General features: G+C 42.2%; 1 protein-coding gene across 1 annotated transcript in view; it reads right to left on the bottom strand.

Annotated features, from left to right (window-relative positions):
• The window catches only part of cntn4 (contactin 4), a 165744-nt gene extending 151664 nt beyond the window's left edge, over positions 1-14080 (bottom strand). The window contains exon 1 of the mRNA XM_053867719.1: positions 13702-14080. The gene's annotated coding sequence lies outside the window, so the exon portion shown is untranslated. The remainder of the gene's footprint in view (positions 1-13701) is intronic.
• Between the last annotated feature and the right edge of the window lie 6793 nt (positions 14081-20873).

Genomic DNA, 20873 nt, shown 5'->3' with positions numbered 1-20873 from the left:
ATGGCTAAGCAGGGGAGATGGAGCAACTGGGAGAGCTGGCATGACATCTGGCAGTGGGAGTTTCACCATCAGTGCCAAGTAGGACCTGCTACCATGAGAATCTGAAACTATGGTACGGAAAAGAACCCACCGGTTCCCAGTGTAGTATCAGTATCCCTCAAGCATTTTCTCTCAGGGAGCATTACAGGTTTTTCTCAACAGTGCTGTACTTGGCTGTAGGGCTGAACGACGTATCATATCTCAATCAAGATATGAACATTCAAGACATTAATATCTTGATTCCTTAAACACGCTTCAAACCTTAGTGACAGAAGGTGTTCTTGCACTTCTCAACGTATGGCGCATAAACGGCTTTGTGTATTTATAAACAGTAAAACAATACTCTCGCAACTGCTTCAAATCTTTAGCGAATAAACCGAGTTGAGATCATGGGGGTGGAGACCGAGAGGAGAGCAACACGGGGGAGAAATCTGACCTGCAGTCACCTGCACCTATCGCTTTATGTTGCTGCAGAGTTCATTTATTGCAGGTAGTTTCTCAGCAACAAATGCGTGGAGACATAGCAAGTGTGCTGTGAGAGTGCCTCAATGGTGTGACTCTCACGCCATATGCCTTACCATTGTAACAACCAGACAATGCCTTCCTACAGTTTCCAGTTTGAGTACCAAGCACCACCACAGTATGCCTGAGGTCTGTCGTGTACTCGAGATTGGAAATTGGAAGTGGACATTAGTAAAAGCTTTTACCGGTAAATTCCTCCAGAAATAGTGACTGCAACACTCCAGCTAGATGGTCCTGTGGTCTCCACAGCAATGCTGGCTTATAGCATGGCGCGGTCTGCACCATGAGAAGATGCGGTGGGGACCATCTTCCTGATAGAAGTAGGGCAAAAGGATTTGTTGGGGTGAGAGGCCACTCCCTCTAACACTCCATGAAGAAGTGCTGCCGAAAGAAGATGTGGCCAGACATACAACTGACCTAGGGAGAAGGGCATCCCGGCCATACCGTGTCCATGAAGCGTCATGCAGGGTATGATGTGGAGTGGGGGGACGCTGGTTACACCGTTGAGCCATGTGGAGCAGAGTCGTCACTCGATGATCCCAATGATATACACACCCTCCTTTCGACCATTTCACACCGACTGCTATGTACATACGGAAAGGATTGAAACATCTCTGCCTGGCTGTTCTCCCCCAATACAGTGTTCCTGGTAGGACTCGCTGATAAACCATATATTAAATATAACAACTAATTCTGAAGCTCTTATTCAGACATTTTAAAATTTATTGTACGAAAGTAGTGCAGTATATTAACAGAATCAAATCAAGGATCTAGCTTCACATCTCTGCTCTCTCTTCAGAGTTCTAAAGCAAGAAGAGCGTCTTGACAAAACGGACAACCTGATGTTCAGATCCACACAAATCCACCGTCTGAGGGGAGTATTCATCACCATTTTCTGGTGATTGACCCCATTCATGAGTACATGAGCGACTTTTATGGAAGACACAAATGAGCCCTGGAAACTGACGGCGCACTTTCACAAATGACTGATCTTTTCACACAGCATGCTTAATCCTAGGTTAAAGAACTTGTAGAGCATAAAAAGATGAAGCACCTAAGAATTAAAACAGACAGTACAAAACCGCCTTTGAAAATCAGTGGCAGCTTCCAGTCTATTAGGAAACCCCTGAATAAATGGGAAGCCACTTCATGATGCTCAGATCAAGGATGATGGCTATTACACTGTAGGGGCCTTAGAGGTGAACATGCTGTTGTTATGTTGGGCTCAGTGATTCATTTATTTTGTGATGAAATGTCATTTTCTCTCATAATTCTGCAGTAGTAAAAGCTTACTTTAACTTCTTCCTCTGCTAGGCCTCGAGCAGAAATCGCTAGTTGTTACTTCGGGGCTTTTTTTTTTCTTTTGTCGTATCATTGGTCGCACAGTTCTGCACAGGTGTGGCCCTAGTCCACAGTTTGAAAGCCCCCAGAATTGCTGACATTGGTAACACAGCCTTTACGGAAGGTGTGAAACTAGGGTGACCTGAGTTGAGCGCCTTTACAACTTTACTGTTTCGAGTAATACAATGCTCATTCAACCCGTCCACACTCCCATGGCGCAATATATCGACTTTGAGAGAGTGAACTTTTGCGTCCTGCGCTGAGGCAGAAGGCAGTTTTCTGTGTTGAATGTTGATGCTTTCAATTGAAGGACCGCGTCCACGTTCCGCTACATATTCTGACGCCATTGCACAGCACATCATGAAAAAAAAAAAAAAAAAAGGTTGGGGTTAGGTAATGCATGGGACACTTTAGTAACTTAGTAACATATTTCCTGTCAAAGTATATTCACAACTCAGTTCTTATCATTGTCAACTATCACTGTCTCCGAGAGCAATTTCATAACAAAACTTCTAAAGCACAAAGACATACAATTATAATCAAACTCTGCTCAGCAGTGGCAAAGTTGTGCCTGTTTACCGGCACCATTACATAATAGATGAGTCTGATTTATCATCGGTCTGCGCATTTATTCTTCTGGGTTTTTGGTTTTAATGGATGCACAAGCTAATTGCACTTTGATGCAATAACAACATAATCTCATTTATCTGAGACAAAGACATCTGGAATAATCTGCTTATTCCAGAGTGATTTTTGTGGATATTAGACACGGCCAAATGGCTTGCTTTCTCAGAACACATAGCTAGTAAAACTCCCTGTCAGATAATACCACTGTGGAATAACAATGACAGAGGTTTTCTTCCAATGCAAATTGCAAGGAAGATATGACCAAGACCTTGCATTGCAATGAATGTGAGAGTCACACCGGGTCCAGTAACAGCCGAGAGTAACAGCCATTTCACAAGGCTGTCTTCAACTGATCTTTTTGTTGTGTCTATTGAGCCTAGGGTTAATATTGCCATCTGCAGCAGAGACTAACTCAAAACAGTGGCTGCTAGTTCCAGCTGGAAAACAGGCGTCTCTTTCCTCCCTCTGTTGTTGGTTATGTTTGCTGTGTTGCTGGCAGCTTGGCACATGACCCGCTGACAATGGAATGTAGGTGACAAGTTTTGTTGCCTCTTTCCGACTTGTGGCTTTTTTCCCACCATCTCAGTCAGATCCTCTCTTCATTTTTAATGTCATTATATTATTCCGTTCTGATTGAATCATATTCTCAGACTTCTAGACGTCTGGATTTCCAACCCTCTCCTCCCACTAATCCTTGAGGCTTTCTTTCATTCAGGCCTAGGCCAAATCATTCGATTTAGCCAAGGGCTAAATGATTTTTTTCTCTATTCAAATTTCCCTTGTGATGCAATAGAACAGTAGAAAACCTGGCAACCCACTCCACCAGTCGCAGAGGCACCTGGATGACCAAGATGGAGCAGTTCCACACCACTCGCATCTGCACTGCCGGACACATGTCTCACGTTCACTCGAGTTGATCTCTTTCCTCGTGGTATCAAGTATCAAGTGACATCAGCAGCACAGCCGACTCCGACTGTCCTGGTGACGCTGCAGCATTAAGTGTGATTCAAAGTCTGCATCCACAGCTGTAGTAGAACGGAGAAAAAGAAAGTCCCCCCCGTCCGACCCGGGAGTCGAACCCGCAGCCTTCTTGCTGCATGGCGAGAGTGCTAACCACTTGTTTGTTGATAGAGTAGTGTCAGATTTTGTGTTGGTTACTCACAATGTTCCCTCTAATTTTCCATGCGTCTGAGCAACACACAAACTCTCTGAGCGGTCACTGGGCACTGTGAATATTTTTGTCCACTGGAGGCCACCGTATTCTGTGACCGCTTGTCATGGAACAGTGAGGCTGTGTGGATCCGGCTAAAATGAAGAAGGAACAGGTTTCTTTCACTGAATACACTGTTCATTTCCTCACCTGACTAGCGTGTACTATCTGTGTATTGTAGTCTGAAACCTGCACTGCAACGATTCTCTCGCTCTCGTTTCTCTCTTCTGTGCGTAACTCCGCCGCCCAATTGGCTCAGTGCATGCGCACATTTTGACCAACCACAAGTGTCTTTAAGAGGACGCAGCTCTTAAACATCATCCAGCTCCAATAGTTCACTTCAAATAGCAGCTCTTCTAGTTGCTGTTCCACCATTGTCTATGTAGCGATGTCAGAAGCCCTGTAGTCCGGAAATTGCAGTAATTTATATTCAATTCAGGATGAATTTTTGTGGCGCAGCGTAGATATTGTTGTGAGAACATATCAGCTGTGCGCAATTGCGCACACGCGCAGCTTAGAGGGAACATTAGTTACTCAACATAATGATCAATATAATGATGTATTGCATGTGTCAGTCAGTCAGTACAATATTGTCCAAATAAATTTTTTCCCCAAAAATAGTTCAGCCCAAACTTAGTGGTTCTCATTCCGGAGATCTGGCGATTCCTCATCTAGTCTAGTACCTCTGACTTTGACTGAGAGGTAAAGAGCGACATTGTTTTTTCAGACATTTTCATCTTTGTCTACCACCACTCTCTGTAGTTTAGTGAATCCACATAGTTCCGGGTTCAGGTGGTGAAGCATCAGCTAGAAGGGTGAAGCTCGGGACCATGTTTGCAGGCCTTGTAGAGGTCCATTTAATAATGCAGCAGTCCCAGTGCTCCCATCCCACCCTGCAGCCAGCTGCGGTGTGGCGTTGTTCTTATTAAACACTCAATTAAAGACATTCCCAAAGAGAGGCGACCGGCAACAACGTTTGAATTGAAAAGAACCAGGCTGACTCAGACAATCTGGAGACCACCCTAAGGACAGCCATGCCTTTGAACCAAACCGCCGGACGTGACAGACTGTCAACTGAGAGGAACTGGAAGACGATTGGGCTCCAAATGTTACAGAACTAATGAGACTAGATGAACAGACCAAGACCTGATAATGTTGCTTAATTATTAAATGGTTAAAAAAAATGACCATTATTAGCAACTGAAACGCTTTTGTAACAGCACCCAAGTGTAAATTCTACACAGGGTGTGAGTAATTACTTCTTTCCTTGAAGGGCTTTTGTATTTTTGCAGGCCTTTCGCTAACATGTCCCTTGCCACCGGCAGACGTTTATTTCATTGAGAGCTCTGATCTCAAAGACGCAGCCTTTTCTGTATCACATGCAATGAGAAGAATCCAAAAATAGTCAAGTTTGGCTGTGAAACTTGTGCCATTTTCCAACATTACTTCTCCAATCCATTACAATCCTCCACATTATGTAACGCACTTTTAGCTCGGATGGGATCTGGCTTATTTGGAAATGGCCTACCATTAGCAAAAAACTACTTTTCCTCCTGTTATCAGTAACTTCACTCAAAGTGATCTAAATTTGCAGAGTCAAGCTACTCGAGCACTGTCTTTTCTAGCCACAAAGTTTGTGAGTTTTTTTTAGATGTAATAAGGGATACAGCAAACACACTTCTTGTAGAAGGTTCAAACCTGGTTTAGAACGCTGCTGTCAGTTAAGCTTGTTGAGCAAAATGTGATTTCCTGATACCAAAGGAAAATCTGATATCGTTCAGAATATCGGTTATCGGCTTTCCTAAGCCACCAGAGATATCGATATATTTATCGGTGCTAAAAAACACATATGTCCCTATTCTTAACCAAACTAAAACCCAATTATAGGGGTTTATAGCTTAACCTTGAGGCGGGCAGCAAAAATGTCCCACAAGCACAGTAGGTATGTTTGCAAGTATAGCGTTTGCAAGTACACACTCAAGCAAAACAAAACCAAGACACAGATCAGGTGAGAGGGAGAAACGTACCACAAGTCAGATGTGACATGTCTGTTTAGCTCTTCACAAGATGGTCAAAGAAATATCAACCTAAAAGCGTCTTGATCAAGAAAGTAGCACCGTTTCACTTTCCCAGCTCAGAATCTATTTTTCAAAAATGAAGAACCGTTTTTGAGGCACTTGAGTATTTTTGCTCTAATCACAGCTGCGGATGACACTAGTTTGTGCTTTGTGTTTGGAGGTTTTGCCCCTTAGATAAAAGACTCAAGACTCAAACGAAACTGAAGATGATGCCGAAGAGGAATCTACGAAGAAATGAAATGACACGGACAGATTTATGATGCCTTTCGGGACCCACTTAGTGTCACCTCACATCTCATTGTAACCTTTAATATAGTGTGAAATATAACACCAGTAATTCCGTTCTCACTTCCCACAAGATCTTCGGCTCTTCTTTTTTGGTGCATTGCCCACGTGAACAGGGCGGATGTCAGTAGTTTCCTCATTATGTTCATCGAATTAATCATCATGAATTAGTAAGAGGGCAATTCCCCAGAGTGACAATGATCATCTTATCAAGAAAGAACAACCGACTTATTCTATTGGTTTCCACTGCACTCAGAATTATCTGTTCCCCCACTAGAGTATGTGGCAAACCGCCATAAAAAGGGTAGAAAAATATCAGCTAAAGAAGCTGTAGGTGTGACTGAAAAAATGACCGGCAACATGATAAATGTCTTGCTTTTCAATACGTCTCCAATTCTTCTGTTTCTCGCCCTCTTTATAAAAGCATAGATTATGAATAGTTTGCTATGGGTTACTAACACCATGCAGCTTTGCAAATCCGCTGCGTGGCATGAAATTATTACTTTACTTATTCCAATAATTTGTTCGGTAAAAATATTCAAGACATTTTTGTTGCCTGGAGTAATTGCTTGAAAGCGTGGACAAATGTGTTGCACATTTAATGTTTCTTTGAGGTGGCTACTCCTGCTGCACAGAGCAAATAAGCCGCTGGGGCTGAGTAGTCGCAACAATACGGATGATAAAAGAAGAAAGGCAAAGCGAAGGGTTGAGTGTATGGGCTCATCACAAATAGGAAATGAACAAGCACAGGGTGCGTTGCGTACGTTGTGATGGTCAGAGTTCAGACAGAAGCTCCATTTTATGGATATGAGAATGTTAATCCATGTTTGTTCATCACCTCAGAAAAAAATGGGGATGTTAATCAGTGTTGACGTTGTCATTGAATGTTCACGCCCGTCATTTCAAAGACATTTTACGTGGCCAGAGCTTCAAAAGTGTACAGTCAGCTCAAATGTGAAGTGCCCCATGTAGGCTACTATGTTGATGTATGTTTGTGCCTACGGAGTCTCTTATGTCATGATAAAGATGTGCGGTCTGTGGTGAGGAAGGAAGATCTATACATTGCTACCATACGAGAACTTCATGAATGAATACAGCGAGACAGTGTTGATGCGTGTAGGTAGCAGCAGAGGGATTCAAGGTGAGAGGAGGATACGCCAGGGCTCAGGTTTCAGCCTCTTCTTCTTCGCTATAGTTATGGACAGACTAAAGGTCCATTTATGCTCAACCCTCCACATGGATCATTTTGTCTGCATTTCTTCCAGGTTTCCACAAAGCTTACGGATAAAGACCAAACGGAGCAGTACCACTGGAACAGTGTTGATGTCACAACCCGATATAAGACATGAAGAAGACTGCAATGGCGGAAATTCTCTGTTCTCCAGTCATGATACAAACATCCTCACCGCCTCTTACGTTCTCTCTTCTGTGCAAGAGGTACATTATCTGGCACAGTTGCCATGCTGGTTTTGGAGTTTTTGAGGGTCTTAAGGATGGAGTCTCCATGGACCGTGCTGTTTGCTTATGGCATGGTGATCTGGAGTGGATGTTATGAGGAGGGGGAGGAGAATTATTTGGAGAATCCACATCGGGGTCTGTTACCAGTTAAATGGATGGATTGGAAATTCTTGACCCAATTCAGCAGGGATTACCGATTCACAACTGTGTCCGTTCCAAGGTTGCCACAATAACTGATATTTTTATTTAATAAACTATGACTGTCAATTTGAAACTTTGTGAGTTCCATCCAAAGAACATTTTTCAGGGTGGGGTTTACTTCTTTTTCTGGTCTTAAAACTTACCTGGGAGTTGACTTTCTGAAACGAAATAAATAATAATGATGATGACGATAATAGAGCCCTGGACTCGTATACAGTAGTAATAACACCGGTATCAGGATTGGCTCTGAGGTGGGAAAAAAAATGGGTCAGTGTATCCTTGAGTTAGAATAAAGGTCAACAACTGTAATACTTTGCTTTCCTTTGACGCTGGGACCAGAAGGCTTAAGAACAAAGTTGCTACATCGGAGAATATAAATTGCATAAAAGGAAATCGTCGATGGGAAACAGAAACCACTTTCTCTGGGCGAACATTGTCAAGGCATGACTGTCTTGGCTGCTTGCCTTCTTCACAGCTGAATATCCTTGTGAGATAAATCAGATGAGGCAACTTTTCCATTCTGCTCCAGAAGCTTATAGTCTCCTGTCTTGCAGTTTTTATTGCGGTTATAGTAGCTGGAGTGGTGTGCGGCTCCATCAACAACATCCAACCATATGTAGTTAACTCCAGTTTGAACCACAGAAGGCTGGTGCTCAATCAGTTATGCTCAGTAGGAGCCATCGCTCATCCAGTGTTACTGGTTCAGAACCTTTCTTGGAGCAAAATAACAACCACATTTCACCCATTTCAAAGTTATTCAAATCGAAACACGGATGCCACACAACAACAAACAAAAGATTTCAAGTACACCACCTTCCATTTCTGTACTGTCAGTTACATACTGGGCAGTTTTTGGTCTCTGTGTAAAGAAAGAATTTTTGGTTCTGTGAGTCTCATCTGTTACCTCAGAGTAACACAAGATCTACAGTTAACACATAAGTGCATGACTCAAAGCTGTGATGAAAACCCTCCAAAAGATAACTTTCCATCTTATTACTGTTGTTTACTTTATTTAGTTCTGTGTCAGCAATTCAGTTAAAACTTTAATTTCCTCTGCCGCAATAAATATTTTCTCCATTCAGTTCTCTTGTGTGTCTTTTAAATTAGGTGTGAAAAAGAAAATTTGTTGCATTAATAAAGGAGAAAGCAAGTCTTATATCATGCAAGACATCAGAACATGATCAAATGATGGATATTGGAAGATTGTACGGTGCATTGAAGGAGCATGTGAGGTACCATCACTCTCTACAATAAACACTGTGACCTGAAATGAACACGAACAGTTTCCATGATGCTGTGCAGCCCAGTCGACCAATCACAGCGGTTGGTCGCTACAGTATGGATCTTTATGAGCAAGGCGTCAAACTGTTGCTGTAAACACCTGCATATTAATATTAAAAGTGGTAAATACGTATGTTTTTTTTTTTTAAACAATTGAGAACACCGCTATAATAACGATAATCGTGGAAATTTTGGTCATAAGCATGACATGAAATTCATAATTTTCATTACATCCCAAATTTAAATATGAACAACGAAAACTCACTTAAGGTGCACAGACCTCCAAAATGGATTTCCACCATTAATTTCATCACTATAACTAGAAACATCGTTGGCATTTGAAATATTAACAATATTCTAGTCAAACTATCAAAACATAATGATCCATTCTTAGTCGCATTATTAACATTTTCTGAAAATCTTCAAATCTGTTCAGAGTAACAAACAAACCATTGGTACCATTAATACCCCAAAATACCCCCAGAAAATAAAAGTGAAAACATATATCTATGAATAAAACCAGAGCGCCTTTCCCTGTCTAGTTTTGACAGAACTGACAGAATAAAACATGCATCAATATTTGACGCATGTTTTATTGAAAATCAATAGTTGTCAATTCAGCAGTGTTTTGCTTTTCAAAATAAGGCAGTAAATAAAATAACTATTTTGATATCTGCACCGATCGATCCACTCCATCGGCTTCTGATGTGTTGAAAACAAAAAGCAAGACCACTCAGTTCCCCTCAACACTTCTGTTCTGACTTAACTCCAGAGACAGCGCTTTCACAGACAATAAATGTGAGGCAAACATAAACAGAAGTCCTTGAAAATCCTAAATCGAAGCAAAACATTAAAGGGGCAAGGGAGCTTCTAGCATTGTCGCAATGAGAGAATTAAACACTTTATGAAGACATAAAAAGCAGACAGGAGTCACCGCACTTCGTATTCCACACAAGAAACATGGTTGGCGGATATTTTGTTGTGCGTGTTACTGGATCACAACGCTGCTTCGACTGTAAAGGAACAAACTGAAAAGAGGCACCGTCCTGTGAAGAGCGAAGAATCATGAATTTCCATTCATGATATCCATGACGGATTACCAGGAATCAACACTTCTGTTTCATTTGCTCTTTAAGCGGAGGTTCCTGGAGAGACATGAAATAAAAATGACCTCGGTGACACATTTCTTCATGGCTTCCTGCAGAGACCCAGCAATGAAAGTTTCATGGCCCGCCTTTAAATGCACCTAGCTCGAGATAAGGCCCATGTCAGTTCTGTGCTTCATCACTTCGGAGGCTTTTAAAATGACATTTTTGAGTTTTCAAGTTTCTACTAGCTGCTATTTTTACTATTTTGTTCCGATTATAACTGGTAACTTACTGCGCCATGGTCAGCAGACTGTGACACTGGTGACAGAGGGGCCAAATGGCCCCCCGGGTTTGGTGTGTTGGAGAATAACTTGCAACAGTTAAATGAGTTAAATGATAATCTGATTCCTAGTGCCAGTGGAATGTTGGACAGATATCCACTCACGCTGGATTTGATAAAGACAACATTCACTTTTGTGCAAAAAGAATCTTCAGCCAAGTTTCCAAATGCACCAGCGGTGGCTCCCTTCAGGTCTAAACAGGATATTGGTTTGTACAATGTTTCCTAAAGTTCCTCCAGCCAAGTGTCTTGAACTCTGGTAAAAAGTCGACGTACAGTAACACTTCCAGTAATCGAACAGCCTACAATACTAAATATGGACATGTGTGTGTGACAATGTGTATCTGTCTCTATTTAATGTGTCAGTACAAGTTGATGCTCAAGATACTATGTTATGCTGATGTTGTTCTGGAATAAACCAAAGCTTGAATCTCACTACTTTCTGCTTCCCTGAGAAGCGCATAACCCGCTGGCCGGACAACAGGCGCAGCTACAGGACACACTAGAGCGATTTTCTCCCAGTTTTCCCCCAGTGGAACTGGAGGAGGTTTCTCAGAAGATGAGAGCCTGTGCCTTTTAAGTTTGGCTTCTCACTAAAGCATAGAAAATGGTTGGAGGAATGGATGGATTACACCAGGTGTGGCATGGCCTGGCTTGAATCCTCGATCTAGTGCTCTCTGACAGAAGGTCAAGGATGATCAGTAGTGATGGGTCAATGAGGTTTATTGACACAGTATTGAAGGGTTGATGAGGCTTCATGAAACAGTGATTTCCAGAGGCCACCAGACGGCACTGTCTGCTGTAAAATGTTTGGACTCATTCAATGAAACCTCACATCTTTTCTAAGCCAAGAGCGCATGGATTCAACATGGATGCCTGCATGCTCTATTTGCATGTCATCTATTGTGAAGTTACCTCACTGGGAGCGGCCGGTCTAAGGTAAAACTACACCCTCTTTTTATTATTAACTCAAAAGACCAAGTAATAGTGGATATATGATCTTTCAATTCCCATAGAAAAATCATCCTCGGATATAAGGCGCCCCCTGTGCGCCGTGGTTGTCTAAACATTACTGTTTTCCAAAACATAACTAAAGCTTCACTTTCAATACTTTTCCCATATGACCATGTAATCACGCTTGAAAATCTCATGGGGAACTCTCACAGGAATTTCTCCCGGGAAACTGGCCAATGATGATGAGCGGTGAGACGCATCGAGAGTTTGTTTTGGTCAGGATCAACTGCCGAAGACCAAATGAACATTGACGACCACTTTGGTCCAACAACTGGAAGAGAGGGATGCGCCCGTTTTTGACATTGCATTAGAAAGCAAGGAGGAAGAGGAGGGTGATGAAGGAGATCCTTCTTATGTGTTGACTAGTCTTTTTGTGTTGATTGTTTTTTTAAATTGTTCATTTCTGTTGCCATTGTTTTTTAGGTTAAGTTTAAGTTACATTAAAGATAAGATTAGACCAGATTAATTTTGTTGCGATCACATTAAAGTGGAAAACAGAAAGATGGTTACTGTCTTGATGGTTGGACTGTTTCATAAGGCAGGGTTAAATCTTCCATTCCAACCGTGTAGCTTTTACAACAGCTCACCCTCATGAGTTCGCGGATGAGCCTGAAGAACAAAACTGTGGATACTCGTCGCCATAATGAGAGGAGCACACTTTCTCTCCGGCATGAGAAAATGCCTCCTGGGCGTCTTCCTGGCCAGGTGTTGTGGGCATGTCCCACTGTAAAAATGCCCAGGGGCAGATCCAAGAAACTGGAGATGGCTGTCCATGTATCCAGAGAGAAGTTTCTGGGAAGGGGCGAGTCGAAGTCTCGAGCTTAGTCAGCTGTCTTCGAAGTCTAAATCCCCGTGGGGCAGGTTAAAGCAGCAGACTAAATCGGTGGTTATCTCAAATTAGAATAGAGATGGAAAAAGTACCGTTTTCAATTTGATCAAGAAGTAATCTGTTTGTATCTGGACGACGGAGGGGATTCAAATCCGATTGTGAGCCACACAGTGATGACCACTGGAGAATTGCCCTGAGCTCTGCGAAGAACTCAGTCCTGAACCATAAGGGGACGTGTTTGGACTTCAAACCATTGCATCTCCTCAAAGAAGTAAAAGTCAGACCAAACGCTGTAGGTTTGTCCTGACATGATGTAAACAAGTCTTGCTGTCTTCTATAAAAAAAATAAAAAGATTGTGACCTCTGTAACTGCTAGAAAACTCCTGGCGTGTGTTCTTCTTCTTGTTTTCTTCAATTCCTTCCAAATAGAGAACATAAACTAGTAATCACCCTGTGGAATACATCGACAGAGATGCGTCTATGGGATTTCTGATCAAAAAGGAAATGCTTTTTTTGCAGTTTATACAACCCAAAAATCTGAAACCCCCAAAAAAAATAAAATTAAAAGAGCCATGTTTTCCCCTATCAAATAAGCAGAATCTTTTCATACGCTCATGCAGAAAGACTCAAGAATCATGAATGGGGTCAAGCACCGAATGAGGTTATATATATATATATATATATATAACATGAGGAATCAGAACGCGCAATGACTTAAAAACCACTCGTGTGTTTGGAAGTGTTAAGAAGGGACGTCTGATAATGCTTTTTAAATTTAACTGAACATACTTTAAAGAAGCTCTAAAACCCTGTGAGGGACTCATGCATGTAGGTGAAACTCTGAATACACAGCCAAAAAGTGTTGTTCCATGATCAGATAGAGGCCGTGGTGGAACCTGGGCTTCTTATCAGCACACGGCCACATTTCCCCGAGAAGGCGCACCACACGCCAGCCTCATTTCAACCTTCTCCAAGCAGAAAATTAAACTGGAATCAGCCAGAAAAGTGACCAGAACTTTCCTCTTCAGTCTATTATAGTGCAACGTATCACCCCTGAAAACAAACCGGTTGACTTTCTAATCCTAGAGGTGCGGTTGAACCAGTCCACCCCGGAGCTCATGCTTGAATCCCAGCCACATCCAGGACTAGACACAGTCCCCAGGATCCCATAGGTGGGCGACAGAACTGCCTTACTCCCTGCAAATCCGCAAGGGATTATTCGAGGATGGATTAGCAGAACATCTGCACCGATCGCTCGCAGATTAGAAAACACTTTCCGACCACCGCGGCAGTGGAAATTGAATCCAGAGAAACGATGCGCGTTCAAAGTTTAGGTGGATGGAGGAGGGCTATTGGGAGAGTTGGATGAATAATAGAGGAGCACTTACATGTCTGGGTCGCAGCCTCGGAGGAATTCACACTTCAATATTAATCCTTGTTCTGCCAGGCGACGTATTAAAGCAAGGATTCATCACCGGAGGAGGGGGGGAGAAAAAGCTCCGCGTCGCACCGCCGCTCCTCTACTGCGCCTCCATCCTCTGCGCGTCGGTGTCGGCAGCGCGACTAGTTGTCGGCGGGGCGTCTCGCAGGTCTCATAGTGGAAAGTGAAGCCTCTCCCTCCGCTGCGTCAAGTCTTCCCTCCCTCTCTTCTCCAAGTCCTTGCAGCAGCGAGAGTGGGACGTTACACTGGTGCCACACGGGGAACACGAGAGCGAGAGAGAGAGTGAGACAGAGGGAGGGAGCGCGCTCTTGTCTTGTCTGTCTTCCCCCGTGAACAGCCTCTCGCTGCTCCGGTCATCCAAGCGAGACAGACTTCCTCCCCGCTAACTCCGCCACCCACCAGCTCGCCTCCTCCCGTCCAGAATGATGGGACTGAAGCTTTTTTCTTTTTTGCACGCGTAAAAAGGGGTTAAATGGTTCTATTTTTTTCTGGGACTGTTTTAATACTTGGATTTTTTTTCCCTTCATTTATTTGTACTAAATGGTTAACATTATTTTAAGTTAAACGCAATCTTGTTTTTTGTTTTTTTTTTTAGTTAAAATAAACAGAACAAAAAACCTTGTGAATAACGTACTTTGTTTTGACACCATACTGCCATCTTTTTTTTTTTTTTAGAAGAGATTGTTTTCATGCTTTGTCCTGCTGCACAGTCTAGACAGTGTAAATCAATGTGTTAACTTCAGCATTATTCTAATATCTACTTTTCAATACCAACAATAATGGATGTCATTTCATTACATTTTGGTACAAGTGCTTTAGGTGAAAAAAAAAAAAGTAGCACAGCTTCCTACAGCTACATCAACACAGAGACGCGATTTTTTTTATCCAATCATTTAGTGTGCAAGTTTCTACAAAGTGCTCTGTGAAGACCAAGTCATTTCTGACGTTCACATGAAGAAGACGCAGTACATATGTCGAGGTCTATAGTGGCGCTGTGATTCTCCAGCGACAGATGTGTTCACATGAAGCACCTACGCTAAGATAAGCACATTAGCCGAACAAATTTATATATTATATTAAGAGATGTCACTGCCTGATCTGGTCCGCCTGCCTCATGTGGTCCAGCGGAAGTTCCAGTGCTGGAAGTTAGTAACACACATGCCCGAGTTCTACCCATTTGCCATTTACTGGTGAGCACATGTGCACATGGTTATATCGTTTTTTTTTTTATAGTCTGCATGTCATAATTGCCTAATAAGTGACCCAGGTGCTGACAAAAGGCACAGACAAAGACAGGAACTGAAGGCACTGGAGTCAAAACACGAACCAGGAAATACAGAGGGACTGGGGGAAAATCTGTAACAAGAGGTGAATTGGATTCAACCTTCAAAACTAGGGAGAACACAAAAACGCTCGGTTACAAACTCATAAGGTCCAGATCAACTAGAAGCGCTACGTAGAGGAGAAACACTCAAACTCACACCAGGAAAAATATACAACGATCGTTCAATGAAAAAGTGAGAATAATGAGACTCACATGCGGACTGACAATCAATTTGGAAGAGCAGAACTAAAGCGGAGCAAATGGGAGAAAACGGAAGTAAGAAAGCGGCTGAAGAGAAATTCAAGCGCGCAGAACAATCTAGAAAGCTCAGGAGAACAACAAGGAATAGAAGTCTTGGCAGATTTACCGTTTGACATGAAGTGACCATCTAGCAGCCAGCAGTCTGGAGCTCGCCAGGTGATATCCACAGGAGCTGATGAGGGGATGAGCTCCAGCTGCGCTGCCATTAAGCTGGATGGAACACAGGAAAAGGAAACTACGGGGGGTTAACGAAATAAAAGCACACGGAACAGCCAGGAGAATAAGAGCACAGAGTGCAGGACGTGACACTGCATTTGACATTTTAACCTGTAAATTGTATGTTCTGATATTCTGGTGTTTTTAATCCAGCATTACTGAACCAATCATCATTTCAAGCATTTGACCTCCGCAACGCACTGCTTCTGATACATTACAGAGTGTATGGGAAACATTTCTCCTTACATTTATTTCACAGATTTAAAAGGAGCTGTACACTTTCAAACAAGGTTGATGCAGCGACGGACCAGATCAGACAGCGACAGACTCAACATCTTGACGCTGTACTATATTTAAAACTAAACTAAAACTGCTATATTTTAACTAGTATACCTCCCTCACAGGGAAATAAAAATAACAGGCTGAATCACTGTTGCATTTATTCCTGCTCCTATTACTTGTTAATGAATGTACAAACTATGAATTTCACACCCATGTGCACATCATTGTTATGAAGCAAAAAGTGTGTCTAAGTCGCTGCACTGAATTTTAAAGTCGAGTCTGGCACCTTACTGTCTTGTCAAACAGAAGAAGAAAGAGTTTAATAATTGAGAATGTGGTCGGTATCTGTCAGCAGTCTTTAAATTTGAGTTTAGCAAAGCAGTTTATTTACCCAGTAATTTAGTATGAAATATTAAAAGACAAAGACATGCAATGTTTTTGTTCAAACAAATAAACGGTAGTATTTGCCTAACAAAAGCCGCCTCCTTTTTGGCGGCAAAAATTGAGGGCTTTTTCTTTCAGAGAACAAAACATCAAATATTGATTCCTGATGTGCGTTCAGATCATATTCTTATCATGGTAGGAACACACACAGTCAGTTAGTCAGTTTTTAAAGGTTATTTTTCTCCCACTTCCACTTATGGAGTAGGTTCCTTTTCTAGGTCACACCTGACAACAAACATCCATGAAGCAAAGTGGGGCACCCAATAACTCGACTGAGGCAGACCAGTACTGCAGTGCATATTTTTACTGATCCTCTGAGGGAAAAGTAAACTTTGGGATTCTTTCTTTGTCTTGTAAACCAAACAGATAATTACTCCGCCAGCGTTTAGTGAAACACAATCTCCCCTGTGCTTAATCAACTAGGATTTTGCACGACACCGATCCCAGCAGGGGACAATCATGTTGGTGGTTGGAATCCTGACAAAATGAAGAGAAGTACTGTTTTAACATTTCATTGTGTGTGGGAGGAGGACACTGCTTCCAAATAATGGCACTGCAAAGTGTACGTTTGAACAAAATAATGACGTGAAAAATCAATGTTCATATCTGAAGTCTTTTTTTTTTTTAACAATAATATTTCAAGTATCTGACCTAAGTTCAGTTTTGCAGTCAAGACCACCCCAACCAAGACCAAGACACTATTGAGACTGGAGAGCATCAAGACCGAGCACCAGACTGATACAACCTCTCAGAGCGTAATTACTATTATATATATATGTAACATATTTTACATATTTTCTTAAGTAAAATATGTTACTTAAGAAACATCAAGTTTCTTAAGTAACATATTTTATTCTGTTTATTTCCTTATTCCCCTCTTTACCTAAAGTAAGATTTTTCCTAAAGAAGTAATTTCCTCCGGATCAAAAAGGCAGGTCCGATTCTGATGTAGTGATGGGTAGATGAGGTACCATGAAGCGGAATAGCAGGGTTGTGTCAGAGGCCACTAGATGGCGCTCTTCGTATAGAAGTGGTGTGAGGTTTCAATGTTACAGCAGACAGCGCCATCCGGTGGCCTCTCAAAACACGACAATGTTTCATGAAACCTCATCAACGGTTGAATACTGTGTCATGAAACCTGAACCTGCGACTGAAGGAAGTTGCCTTGGAGTCCAGTGCTTCGCGGCGGCTCCTTCCAGGATGGTGTCTCCCATGAGCGACTCTTTTGGACCATTCAAAAGCCCAACATGTTTACATAAGTCAGTGAACCAACAGGCTTTTTTGGGCATCAAATTACTTCACTAAAATATGTTCACTTCGGATATTATTACATTTTTTCTGTACTTTTATCTTCCCCGCCATATTATGGACCTTCACCTCTAATTTCCAGTGGTGATGATTGACGTCTGAAAATACAGGAAGTTTATATCTACTATCTAATCTTGGATAAGCCGCGCCTCTGTGCACGTCATTGCTCAGGAAATCAAAGGCGTCAAGCGCCGTCGTCTCCGCACCAACCTTGTTGATAACGATTATTAGGTCTTCAGCTTAAAACCCGACAAGATTCATTGCTATTATTACTGTGGATCGGAGGCTCAGATCAAAATTTTTTTTTCCGTTACATTCGAAGTTAGAACACAAAATCTTGTTTTATAAGTACGTCTCAAAAAGACCATCATTCAGTGTGCATCATCAGGTGGGGGGCACCTCTGAAGGCGCTGACTCATCCGACGTATTGGTCTGTAGTTCTGCGATGTCCAACATAAGCGGGTGACGTCAGAGTTTCAATCAATCACCAAATATTCACAGTTTCAATTAGGCTTGACTGGTGAGATGAGTCGATACTGTGGCCTGGGAGGAGGAGCTAAAGGTCAGACAGGTCGCAGCCCTTTGACATTTACCTTTGATCAATACACTGCTCCTAGCAAGAACACAGCTAAAGAACATTTATTCTGTCTCATAAGTCATGGGATTCCACACTCTAGAATGAAGATTCAGTTGCTACATTTGTGTGAAAATCCTGAGGGCTAATGCCCTTGAGCATCGACAGCCTGTTCCCTAAATCTAGTTCTGTCTCAAAGGGGATTTATTCTAATATTTGAATGTAATTCAGATGTCAGTGTCCCATGAACTCAAGAAAGGGCATCGAAAATCCCCGCTGGCTCTAGATAAATAAAATTAACTTACGTTTACAGTCAATAAATATGTTACATGCTCTTCCTATCTGAGAGAAGAAACAAAACTGACTGTATAAAACTACAATCTTAGTTTTCAAAAGCTTAATTCCCACTTACTAAAAAGACATTAACATTAATAAAATGTATGTAACAAACCTAAAAAAAACATTCTTAAGTTTATTTTAGTTTTGTATTTTTCAGTTTTTTTGTGAAGCCATTTTACAGCTACACCTCAACAAGTCATATTCAACCTTTATTTTAAAGTCAACATGGTGACCTGAGTGTGTGTTAACTACATGTATACGATACTAAAAATATAACACATCAATCAGAGATTACTTTGTATTGAGCTAAAACTATTATACGGCATGAACCACATAACACTAATAGTCAGATGAAGACATCACATTATGTTTAGACTGTAATGACATTGTACAGAGCAGATAATGCAATTGTCAGAACGTCATCGTCCACTGATATTTCTGTGCCCTCACTGGAGGGAAATCTAATTTTATTTATTTATGCCGTCTGCCTTCGCTCTCACTGTCTACATGTCTGACTGCTACCTACAGAAGAGAGGGGTCGCAAAAGTTCCCTGATGGAGGGGTCTCATTGGGGAGTGCAGGGTCCTGGTCTGGCGATAACCACTTGCAGCCGAACACCTCAAAGACAAAGGAGATCGAGGTGGACCTCTGGAGAAAGAGGTTTCTCTCTTCTCCAGTCTGCATTGCTGCAGCTTGTCAGCTGCGAGAAATCTCAGGGCATGATGCCGCATGACAGGCGTGGTCCACTGACACGGACACCGTCAACAGGAAAAGCCTTTTACGTACACTTCTGAATGACTGGAAGAAAAAGAAGTCCACCCACAAGTGTAGGAGAAGAGCAATGAAGTACAGTGGAACCTCGGTTTTCGAACGTCCCGGAATTCGAACAAATTGGAGTTCGAACAAAAATTTCAAGATTTTTTTGCTTTGGATTTCGAACGAAAATCCAGAACTCGAACGCCCCCGGAAAAAGCCGGAAAAAAAATAACGTGCGCGGACCGATCAGTTGTCCCACGACACGCTTTGTTATTGTGTATAACGCAGCCTCTGTATGCAGACGTGTCCCGTTAGCTACATTTACTGACTGTTGTTTCTTCATATTGAGGTGTAAAACCTTTCCTGTCTCCACACTGGACCGTGGTAGAGTGTCACAGGGGAGGTGCTCGCTCTCCACACCTCCACTCCAGGGTTTGATGTCCTGTTGTGGGCTGGAGCTGGGACAGGGATGAGGCGAGTCTGGGACAGAGCGTGACTTGGTTTATGACTTTGTCACAGCCAAACTGCACAGAAGCGCACATTCAGAGCTGGACACGCACCGGGCACCTCTTCACTTCTGGAGAGACCTCACTCACTCGGCAACCCCTCCCACATGCAGCGGCCACACACATAGAGGAACAGCCACCTGCAGCAGACACTCTACATTCACTCCTACAAAAGACTATTTTAAGGCTTGGAACGCATTAGTTCTTTTTCCATTCATTGTAATAGGAAAAATTGATTCAGATTTCGAACAAATCGCTTCTCGAACGGCCGTCTGGGACGGATTGTGGTCGAGAACCGAGGTAGCACTGTATTTCAAAAACATTTTTATATGATTCATTTCACTTCCTGTATGGTCATGATCACATGGCGCAGTTCATGGTCATGATTTGACCCATGTAGACTTGTAGTTTCATTCATCCATGTAGTTTCATTTTTGCCATCTGTTCGACGACTATTGCGGGTGTTAAGTTGACAATGTTGCTTGTTTCGCGCAACATTGCTCCTGTTATTGAGAACCGTGGTACCACTGTATCTGAATTTGAAAGCCTTTTCGTCCCGGTAAAAGATGTTGCTGACCTGGACTCTTAAATCCCTATCAACTGAGTCTTTTTTCTTTATTGGTAAAAATAGGCAGACCACATTCACATAATGAAAATACAACTTTTGACAGCGCACAAATATCATCAAACATATTCAATCAAACGCATTAATAATACACAGCCGTCTCAGCCTTCAAGAGAAAAATCACTCCGTGTGAAGAAAAAAAAAAGGTCCTTTTTAACTTTCAAAGCCACACAGAGCCCTGTCAGTGAAATTTAAAATGATAAGGAGCACGACAAAACAACAATGAATAAAATGGACTGATATCATCAAAGCCTTCAGAAGGAATGATGCCAACTGTGCGTCTGCGGGGAAACAACTCACATGTAAAGCTCATTAATTACTGTGCGTTTGAGCCACACAGAAGTGAGGAAAAAGAGCATTGAAACTTCACTCTTTGTTGGCAGCGTCGCCACCCGGCACAGTCTACTCCAACATAAGCCGACTCGCTGCAGGCTGAGGATTTACCAAACAGACATGAATGTTCTTCAAATGTTTTCATGCTGTG

This window comes from Synchiropus splendidus, chromosome 6 (genome assembly GCF_027744825.2).
Source record: "Synchiropus splendidus isolate RoL2022-P1 chromosome 6, RoL_Sspl_1.0, whole genome shotgun sequence".
Lineage (NCBI taxonomy): Eukaryota > Metazoa > Chordata > Actinopteri > Syngnathiformes > Callionymidae > Synchiropus > Synchiropus splendidus.
This window is presented reverse-complemented; position numbering and strand designations above follow the sequence as displayed.